Here is an 11,612-nt window from a genome sequence, read left to right as displayed (position 1 = left end):
TATAACGGCGCACACACAAAGGAGTAGCTTCCCGCAGCCGGGTCATTAACAAGTGGGCAGCGGTGGCGGAGCGGCGCCTTCCACGGTCCTGCCAACACACCTGCTTCCACATCCTCAGAGCCAGAATGGCCCAGCGTGAAGGATGACTTGTAGTGTGCTGAACTCTTGGGAAAGCCTTGCTCCCACTCTTGTCTTGTTTGTTTGAGAATCTGGAGTGTTAGACAAGAGACTGAATACTGCATAACTGCTAACATTCCTCCAGTTAGGGAGTGCAGAATTTTAATACGATCACAGAACCTGTATACAGGTAAATCTCAATAAATTACAATATGGTAGAAAAGTCCATTTATTTCAGTACTCATTCATTATATACTATAGATTCATTAAACACTTAGGAAAATGCTTTTCAGCGGGCTAATTCCTGCCTAACATCAACGTTAAGAATAATTTCCATTGTTTCTTGATTGTTTGTTACGTAATAATCGAACTTCTGGAGATGGTGAATTTGGGGTTTTTGTTTGTTGTAAGCTATAGTCATCAAAATTATACAAATATTTAAAAATCATGATATATTTCACGCTGAGTTTGTGTAATGCATCTTTAATATGAGTTTCACTTTTTGTATTGAACTACAACCTAACATAATTAAGCTTTTGACACTATTCTAATTTATTGAGATGTACCTGTATGTACTTATGTGGCTAATACAAAATCACATTAGAATAGATACAGTATAGTAAGATATAATAATAGTGATGTAGTTGTCTTTCTGCTCTTCCTGTCAGAGGTCAGCACAAGGGGTCACTTGCAGAATTGTTTTTTCTTGTTGGAACAATTTTTATGCTGTATTCCCTCTCAAATTCGTGCCCCCCTTCAACCTCTTTAAAGATACATTTTTGCATACACTTTTCCAAAACATTTTCAAAATCATGCTTGCTAGAAAATGCAAGCCCCCAAATTAATGAAAATAATGTAGTCTATTACCATTCCTGGACAAAACACATATTTCGTTTAATCATATGATTTATCCTTATGAAAATGGAAAAATACAAGCACAATGAACCCTTGTTTATAGGTGAAACTATATAAATGGGCAAATATTTTTGGGAAGTTTTACCCCTCCCACACACTGAACATATCACTCCCAGGTGACATTCACTGGAAAACTGACACAAAAAAAAAACAAGTGACTCTCCATCATGTTCAAGCAAACCATATAATTGTGTTTTAATGAAAAATGCTAGCTTCATGCTCACTTGGAAGGCAGCAACTCATTAGGCTTCTGGACATAGAAATTTGCATAGATGTTACGGTAATAATAAACCTTCACAAAGCTGCTACGTTAACACACACAGAAGCAATACAACAGACTATACATAAAACAATTCTCAGAGGCGCATATTCTTTCTGCTCTGTGGGAACAGCAAATATTTCAACTGCAAACCATGAAAATGGTCATCTTGCTCTGAATTATGCTGCATCCCTTCCAGTAGACCTCGGTGCTGTCCAACATGTTGTGTCATACATTACACCGAAGGCGTGCCACTCTGTCTACTGTAAAAATCCCCCTAAAACTTTGAGAAGCAATGGATTACAGTAAAGGCCTTTTCACACTGTACTTAGCAGCACGCAGCACTCTGTCAACAAACCCATTCATTGTGTATGTGTTGAGAGGGCAGAAGGATGGAATGGTGTGTGGCGGTGCGGCACATCGCCCAAGGTGGCTATTTCCCACGAAAAAAATATTTTTTAAATGGATTGTGATGTCGCGGTAATATCAGAAAGCTCATCCAATAGGTGAGGGGCTGGCAGAGTGATTTCCGAGTGCTAACATCAATAGACGAACCAGCGTGAAAAGCCAACGTGTTACTTCCTGGTCAGGCTGCTCCACAAGCACTTCCAAATATGGGCACGATTGCACCATGGCACTGTTGTCCTTGTGTGATCCCTCAGAGCTTTTTCAAAAGGCCTTAACCCTATCTTATTACACTCCTGTAATTTTCTTTATGAAATCTCACAAAATATCCATGCACAACCAAGCAACTAAACACAATTGTCCTATAGATCTGCCCTAACACACACACACACTATCAAAATTGATTCCAGGCAGAATGATGTTAAAGCATATGAGAGGAAACGTTAACTTTTGACCACTTTCCATCACATATCGACGCTGTTATGTACTGAGTGAACAATGTCAGCACATCTCTGGCTGGACAGAACCAAATTTTGATGGATGCCAGTTGGGACTGCTCGACTTGACGACGAGACAAGTGAAAGCTGATATGTGACATTTATTTACAGAGGCTGCTCGCCGGCGGTCAAGTAACAATGCTATCTATGTAAATGGCACACCTGTCCTCCCACGGACTTGCCAATTTTGATGGGAAAATCTTCCTAGTAGTGTTGGACCACATTGTGTGACAGGCATCGAGCATTGGTGAAAATATTTGAAAGTGAATATCCTCCCGATTCAATGAAAATTGGCCATTATACATTCTAAAGGCAGGATTTGTAATACAGCTCATGTAAGGATTGTGCAAGTGTACCTGATGGTTTGGTCAGTGAATACATCAACACTAAAGTGCTGCCATATCTATCATTATCCCCAAAGGTTTTGATTCAGTCAGAGACTGAGTTCAGTCTGATCCCTCTTACGGCCTTCTACGTGTTATTCTTGTCTTTGTGTAGCAAGAAAAACATGAAATAAGAAGAAAGAAATGCTGACAAGATGATGATGATAGATTGCAACACCATCAATTTGGCGAGATCCTTCACAAGCACAGCAGTCAGTGCGTTGTACGGTGTTAATATCTTGTAATAATCTAGAGCACAAGCCACACCTTTGCACGCGGCGATGTAGCAGCCTTTGCGCTGTGAACAAAGAAGTCTCTCTGCTGTAATGACTTTGAGGTGATCCACTTGTGTCTCTCAAATTACTTTCATCAGCTTCAACAGAAATCTGGTGAGGAGGAAAATCCACACTAGATAACAATGAAAAATTCATATTGTTGTTTTTCCCCCCTCATCTCGCTCCGTCTCACGTTCCCTCTTTTCTCTCACCTCTCTCCCTCGCAGCCTTCTCTCTCCCATTCTGTGATATATTTAAATGTTAATAACCATTCATTCCTGACACCCGATATACGAGGGCCCAAGTTTAACAGGAAATCTATTTAATCTGAAGAATCTCATTACATGATCATGGCAGCAGCTAAAGTCTCGACTATTATCAATAGACGGGAGGTTGGAGGAAGGAAGCATTGATGCACCCCCACAGAAAATGAATATGAGGCTATATTACATTTGATATTATTTCATTTAACCTCGTCGTCATGCACAGAGCAACACAAAGGAAGCATAAATAGCCTTGGCTCTTCTTTTATTTGAGGAGATGATAGCTGAATGTTTTGATTGTGCTACACAGCTAAAAGGTTTAATCCTTCCTGGGACCATAGGAAAAAAAAAAAAGAAAAACGCCACACCTTCTAGTGCATTTTCTACTCATTTATATATAAAGCTCTATGAAGGCAGTTAAACGATTATCACTGATTGAACAAAATTCCTTTTCCGAGCATTAGCTACAGATGGTTCGGAAAGCCCTCTGCACAGCATTCTCACTCTGAGCTTCTATTATCTCATCCACCCAGCACTATTTAATTTCATTTCCATGAATATGCAATGGATTTAATTTTGAACACTATTTTCCTCTGCTCCTGTAATCACTAAAAAATGCCAGTGTAATTAGTTTCTAATTACTTGGTGTAATTGTTGTAGTAATCATTTTAATTACCCAAATGCACAGACATTAGATGCTAAAAGGGAAGTAATCTGCTTGTACCTCCTACTGTGTCTCTCTTTTTTCCAGAGTTTGATATCTAGATTTTGACATGGATCACTTCCCGGTCGTCAATGTGGGTTTACACATACGATGGAGCATGCGTGTATAGGTGGGGTGGGGGTGGGGGTGGTGGGAGGTGAAGGCGAGGCAGACTGACGGGACCAGACTTACATTGTAGCACCTCCGCAATCTGCTCAGTGTAAATTTGCATGCTCCGGAAAGCCATTAAGTTAAAATATACAGTTATTGTACCTTTCTGGGACTGGTGCCATACAAATGCTTATTGCATGTGCTTATAGCTCAGTCTACCAGATGGTAAATCATGAAATTTTATGAAATTATTGCACCAGTGAGGTGTTTTGAAAAGGAGCAGCTGTGAGGGAGATGGGACATTAGAAACACTCACAGGTGTTCTGTCTTTCTCCTCCGCCAGCCACAGCACACAAAATTAAATTATAAATAAACTGGCAAATGTTGCAATCTCTTTCACCGATACACTACCTACACGAGACATTGGTTAAACCAGCCAAAAGTAGAATTTTAATTTGCATCAAATATTTATCCAGACAAGGAAATGTCTCGGCCGAGTCCGCTCATCTGCCAAATTTGGAAACAGCCGCAATGTTGGTCCCGCTCGCATCTCAGGGCCTCAGATGAGGATCCATTAGGGACAAGTGTAATGTGCACTTCACTCAAGCACATATGGGCAAGTACACCTAATAAGAGAGAGCCGGTCAGTGCCAAACACCACGCCAAGCTTGTGTTTCTCATTAAGATTTTATTCCTTCCTTAGTATTTAATTAGCTAGTCTAGCACAGGGACCAAGGATGATGGCGAAGCATTCAGCACATTGCCGCCTTCCAAGTTTTAGGATGCAAAGTGGCCGTCTCCGGCTCCTCGCTCTCCACGCAGCGGATCGAAAGTACTTGTTGCTTGGAGTGGAGTCACGTTGTGTATTTACGCGTGCTGGCGTGTATATATCGACGGCCCGCTTTGGGATTCAATGCTGATTTGATCTATTAAGGCCTCACCTCTGCAAAATTAGGAACTTCATTTGGATATCTTATAATTCTCCTTTCTTTAACCCACTTGACTTTGTGATACAAGTGTGATACATCGAAAACCGCCCACTCTGGCCAAGGATGCGTTCATGCTGACACTCATCGGTGCAAAGTCGAGCTCGTTATCCTCCTGGGTGTGGCCTGTGGCGCTCAGGTGTGAACACAGTAATTGAAACTTCATTTTGACGTGGTTCAATTGTGGTGAGAAAGGGCGGCCATTTCAATCACATCCAAATGACAAATAAATCAATCAAACATAATGCTGATACAACTGAAGGTATAGCAAGAAAGACAGTCTGGTCATTCAAAATATTATATGAGTAGATATGATGATGACAATTATTCCCAAAATATCAACACCGCTGGTTTCGAAAATAAACTCATATATCAATGTGATACTCAGACCATTCTCTGGTGTTACTTGTTACGTGTGTGCATGCGTGCGAGCATCTGTGTGTGCGTGTGTGTAAGTGTATGTGTGTGTTTGGAGGTTTTCATCATCCTTTACTATATAAATATTATTTCATGACCATGTATTCATGGTGTATGACAGGGCTTTTAACATATTCAAATGAGATGCATGTGTCTTATTTGTGTGAAGAGGCTGGTGCCTGGACACAGAGAAGTGCTGCAAGGGTAGCTACAATAGTCATGCATATTCAAATCCACTGCTGGACATGGCTGCCCTAAATAGTCGAAGAGCGTGCAGCACTCAAGGGGGGGATTGTTTTTCATGTGCTGTTTTATTTTCTTCACCACTCCACTCCTTTAATCACACGAGCATATATATTTTTTTTATCATAACACCGCTGCTCTATACTGTATGTTTTCCTATCTTTATATCTACTGTATGTAGACATTTAGAGAAAAATAATTAAAGAGTAATTGAATTGTGGTCCACAGAGCTAATTTTCCAGTTATTATTTCTGCCATTTTTTTCCCAGAAAGAAATATCGACGATGACTCATGGATTCCAGCAATATCTAAATGTGTTTATTTAATTAATGTTTCTTTAAACCTGGGAGTATACACATGGCTCCAATTATTCTCGAAGTATAAAAGTGAATAAATGAAATACAGAATGAAAGCGTGAGTGCCAACTGACGCTGTACATTGTGACACTTTCTTTTATGAGGCATTAAAAGCAAGCTTCTTCTCACACCACCAAACAAAGCGTCTCCGGAAGAGAATCTCATTATGACTCGTAATGACAAATTCAGCCTGTGCAATTATTTGCTGCCATTTCCAGGCTATGTCTCGCAGAGAGAGAATTCAGTTTGTGCACGGTGGGCCATAAACTCAGAGGTAGTGGCCCAGCCTGGACATTGATATACTTGCTTAGGGCTACATTTCTGATGAAATGCAATGACATAAATGGGACATTGGTTGTTTGCCTATATAAAAAAAAACAACAACAAAAAAAACATCTTAGCTTACGTTGCACATGATTGCAGTTGTTCACATTGTTTGCAATGAATACACACATGCACGCACACACACACGCACACAAGCAAACGCTTACTGGAAAAGAGAAACATCTTTTGCAGCGGAAGCAGCATACTGTATGGTAATCAAACGCATCTGCAATGATCTCATGCTCATCAACAAAAGCTTTTAATAACATCTGGAGAGGACTGCTGGGAAAGAATGAAAAGTGAGCAATGGCCTTTCAGGCTAGTTGGAATTTGGAATTCCCTGAAAAAAATACATCATGTTGTATTAGAAGTACATACAAACTCTTTGCTTGATGTGTCTGCCGGTAGACACATGAAGTAAGAAAGGCTATACATTTGAAAATGATGAAACCTGATTGATTTCGTCTCTTTAAGTGTATTCCCTTGATATATCAAAACAGGAATATACTGTAAAACATGAACACTTTTCCCTGAAGATTCTTCTCATAGCTGATATGACTCATGGTTGATTTAGGCGGACATTGGTGTCAGTTTGACTGCTCGGCTGAAGTCGGCTAAGCTACATCCGTACCGTAATTTCTCATGTATAATGCGCACCCATGTATAATACCCACCCCCAAAGTTGACCTCAAAATTCTGGAAAACCCTTTCACCTATGCATAATGCATTTTTACAATGCATGATTTTGCTTCTACCCATATGATCAAAACATGAAGTAAACATCTGTATTTTGTTAGTTTTTTTTCTGACGTTAAGTGCTTTATTTGAACACACACTTTCTTTTTATTTACTTGCTCTTATTTTGAAATTCACAGCCCTACTTTGATTTAATTAATGAGAAAACACACAGTTGTGCTCATATGTTTGATTACCCAGGCAAAATTTGTAAGATGGGCACGATGAAGGGCCAGGCGAAACACATTTAATTGTATTTTAATGGGATTAAAATTATACTGTCAAGCATTTTAGAAAAGCATTATCATGAAACAAAACATAACCATAAAGAAATTAATGTTGGTTGTTGTTCAGTCATCAGTCGTATTTAAAAAAAAAACAATATTTCACAAATTATGTCAGGGCATGTAAACTTATGAGCACAACTGTACATATTGGAATGAAAGTGTAGGCTACACCTTTTTCATAACCTCTCGGTGGCGGTGGCATATTAGAATGAAAGTGTACAGATTTTTCATAATCTCTAGATGGCGGCATACATTTATAAAATGGGAAAGATTTTGTTTAAATTTACTATTACTACTATTGACTTTTGACAATTCTTTGCAAATTATACATAAGAAAATACGGTATGTGTTCTTCATGCAGATTGCTGCCCTTTGACTCCACCTTCTGATTCATCCTGAAGTTTTGCAGTCGTTATTGCTATGCGGACACTGGTAAAACCCAATTAAACCTAAAGGTCTACATGATGAATCAGACAAACATTTGAACTCAGGTCTTGTGTACTTCACGCCGATGCCTCACATACATTATTGGAGTTAATGTTAGTAGTATTACGTATTAATTGATCAAAGGTTTTATTTTGTCATTAACGTCATTAACCACTGAAAAAAGTAATTCCAAAATCTGGCAATTGCAAAGAATGAATATGTGAATCTCTTCACTGTTTGGTACATTTTGCTTATTATTGTTTGAAATCCATCAAACTTACCGGTAGTACATACATTTAATGGATTTATGAGATTTATGGGTGAATCATGATTTAATGTTAAATTACAATACATTATATTGGTTTTGAGCATCTTAGATCCAGTATTCATCTCCCAAATAATTCATTATTTAGTCAACCTTACTTTTTATGTATATTATCAAATGAATTCCTGACAATAAAAAATACATAAGGTTTAATTAAAAATATAACATTATAGTGATTGCATTCAGTACAAAGGGGTTAACATATTATTGGTAGTTGACCTATATCTGTACAAATCATAAAACCCCTCCATGTTTAATAACATTTTACTTTGAAAGCAATTGCGGCTATTCCTCTTGAGTTAATATCTTTTAATGATCTTTTTCAATAAAAGGAGCCCATCTATATGAAATAACTACTTGCAGACCGCTGAGGCCATCAGCGTGACAGGCGGGTCAAGAGGTCGTCAGACTGCCGAGCATGTGCAGTGGGCTGTGTGAAATAAAGGACACAGGGGACAAGTGAGCGCGCTTCGTCTGACCACCCTCAAAATATTGGCTGTTCTTTACTCCCTACATAAAAAATCGTAGAGAAGAAAAGATGCACTGTACACATTGTCTTTCACTAGATAGACAAACAGAGCTCCTGTCTTCATGTCAAGTGTGATGTATCTGTGCAAAGTTGAAAATAAAAATCTGATTCAAATACATCGTGTACTGTTCTAAACATCAACAAAATTTAAATGGAAAAAAAAAGAGCTAAAGAAAAAGAATGGTGAACTGCTTATTTAATGGCAAATATTGTATATGGTCTCAGGTGAACACGGTCGAGTGTGTTGGGGAAAAATGTTTTGTTGAAACATCTCCGCGTTGTTTCATATATCATTGATTAGACAAAATAAAAAAGCCATAACATTGGGTCAGGGAACACACGGTGCTGGCATTCGATCACAGCAGACACATATTGACTGCTGCTCGGAAAGTAGTCACTCACTCATCAGTGTGAGGCAGCCTGATTGAGTTGCCAGCAGCCACTAAATGAGGCCTCCATCCAGCCTGGGTCGAAATCAACTGCAATCTTTTTAGACCTTGTTGCAGCCCAGAGACCCAGTGTGTGTGTGTGTGTGTGCCCGTACGTGCGTGTGTCTGCGAGACTGCTTGTGTGGGAGAGAGAAAGAGAGGTTTTAAAACACAAGAGGATTTAGAATAAGTTTACTGAAAAACAAAGAAGAAAGCCATGAAATGTCTTCTCCTTGAGATATTCTTCATTAAGCTTGCACTGCGGCATACTATCTTCAAACCATGAGCTCGTACTGAGAAATGACAAAAAGTAGCAAAAGGGCCATCGTAGGACACTTTAGCACATGCTTGGCAGCGTCTTCACTTCTTGGACTCTCTCAGTAATGCAAAGAGAGGAAAGCATGCAGTTAATTATGGCTAATGAAGGCGTGTTTGACCAGAGGAGGAGGGCTGCGCTTAAAGACGGAGAGAGCGAGTCAAGCGGCTTGAACCGGGGGTTTCCACGCACAATTTGTTTGAACCTGGGTCCTCCTCTCTCTCTGCATGCTAATTTACCTCAGGGCTGCACCGCCTGTTTTTAAATATCGTTAATTGACTTAAGAGCTCATCAACGTGCTTCGTCTTCATTAGGTTAATGAAAAGGCCCGGTGTTTATTTTTCGTAACAGATTGTGGCAATGACATAATCTAATCGGTTACTTCCGCTTCCTGAAGAATTGAATCTGAGCTGTTGGAGCCATTGGGATGTTGTGCATTTGCGAGCGTCGCCTACAAAGCAGAGATGACGTCGGAAATAGAAGAAACACATTTTGCCCTCGGCACCAATGTGTTTCGCCCCTCTCCAATCGACAGTGTGAACTAACAAGTACTAATGGTCATTTTTTGATGTGTGGTTTGTTGAGGTGGCTGAAAAAAATAAAAGATAAAACAGATCTAGCTGACAATATGATTTGTCTTCGTAACATTAATGGTCTGAAATAATTCAGCAATAGTTTAATGTCCAGGACTTGTGTTATAAATCTCCGCGGGCCAAAACGGAAACAGGTAATTGTAAACTAATAACACAAAGACAAAACATTTTTAAATAAAGATTAACTTGAGTTTGAATTTCCTTATGAATAAAGTGTCGCGTTTTATTTTTACAACAGCGAAAATGTTTAAATATATTCAATAATAATCAATGTGCTTTGACGAGTAAAAAGATTTGAGCCAGCTTGTGTTCTAATAAGTTCTTAGTGGAGAATGTGGCCGCTATTAAAACTGAAAACAGAATTATAACAACAAGAACAACAAAATGTTCGTTATAGGTTTGTTACTTGTATCTGCAGACAAACAATAAATCATGCGAACACATTGGTCATTGCCATGTGTTTGTTTGTGCTGCTTCATCATTGTAGAACTGGACCAATTGTGCATTTGAATGTGGCCATAATATGAGTGAATACGATTTTGATTCTTAAATCTCCAAAATAATAGTGGGGCATTTGTTGTTTGAGTAAGTCAGTCTGATTTGCTTCAAGATTTGGGCAAAGTGTGCTCCTCTTCCTCCTGAGGCCAGTAACCCCGAGCGCATATATTTCTAGCGCTTAGGCCAATAAAGAGTGGCGTGCTGGTAAAATAAATCAAATCCCAAGCCTGGAGCAGACCTCGTCCTCTTGACCGTATGGACTCTGTGGTCATCAGAGGGCTGCAAAAGCTCATCAGTGAGAATTTGCCAATCCTCTCAGGAGCTCGTTCTGGGGTCAGCTCAGCCTCTTATTGCCATAAACAGCTCTCATTGCAGCCAGGTTCCTCCCTGATCGTTTTCTGCTCACTGTCCATCCTCCAGCGCCCAAAAGCAGACGTTTCCAATAACTCATCTGACCCCCCCCTCTTCTTCTTTGGCAGTTGTCTAGAAGCCCTCCTGTCTGTCCCCAACTTGGCCCGAGATGATACGTTCAGCTGAAGTCACTTAAATAAAAAGATCGCAGTGGGAGACATAATGTGTTAAAGTAATAAGATGGTCTCTGGCAGGTCATGGCCCCTTTCGCTGCTCCAGTGCTCCTGTGGAGGCTCTTTGAGTTAATGGGCTGTGGTCAGTGCACTGGTGAGCCATAAAGGCTGCCCTCCCAAACTACAGCGCCATTCACAACACGGGCCTCTCCAAAAGCCACTAACTGGCCCATCTTGATAACAGCACACCCAGCACTATTTTCCACAGTACACCTGACACTCCCAGGACCTGTAAATCTTTCGTATTTATAATCTACACTTGGACCTTTCTCCCCCGACGGTCATCTTTACGCAACTGTCCTTGCTTGTCAACTAGTTTTCTGATGAAATAGAATTTCAAAAGGATGAAGACGCAAGCAATCCTTGTTTCTCTTCCGTATCCTGCAAGTCGCCGTGTACACTAATTAAGAAAGTTGTAAGCACGATAATGTACAGCAAATCATCCAGCTGGGTTTCAGCAGCAGGTTATTTTTGTGTGTGCTAACGTACCTCCGCCGGCGTGTGTGTAATCTTGCCGAACGGAGGGAGTGACTGCTAATGAATGTAGCTTCATGGATTAATGAGAAGAAGCAGGGGATGTGTCGTGGAAAAGTGTTTTGGCGTGGCAGCGACGGCACCTCAGCCCCCGTCCATGCCG

This window comes from Phyllopteryx taeniolatus, chromosome 3 (genome assembly GCF_024500385.1).
Source record: "Phyllopteryx taeniolatus isolate TA_2022b chromosome 3, UOR_Ptae_1.2, whole genome shotgun sequence".
Classification (NCBI taxonomy): Eukaryota; Metazoa; Chordata; class Actinopteri; order Syngnathiformes; family Syngnathidae; genus Phyllopteryx; species Phyllopteryx taeniolatus.
The sequence above is the reverse complement of the archived record's forward strand: the minus strand, read 5'-3'. Positions refer to the sequence as shown.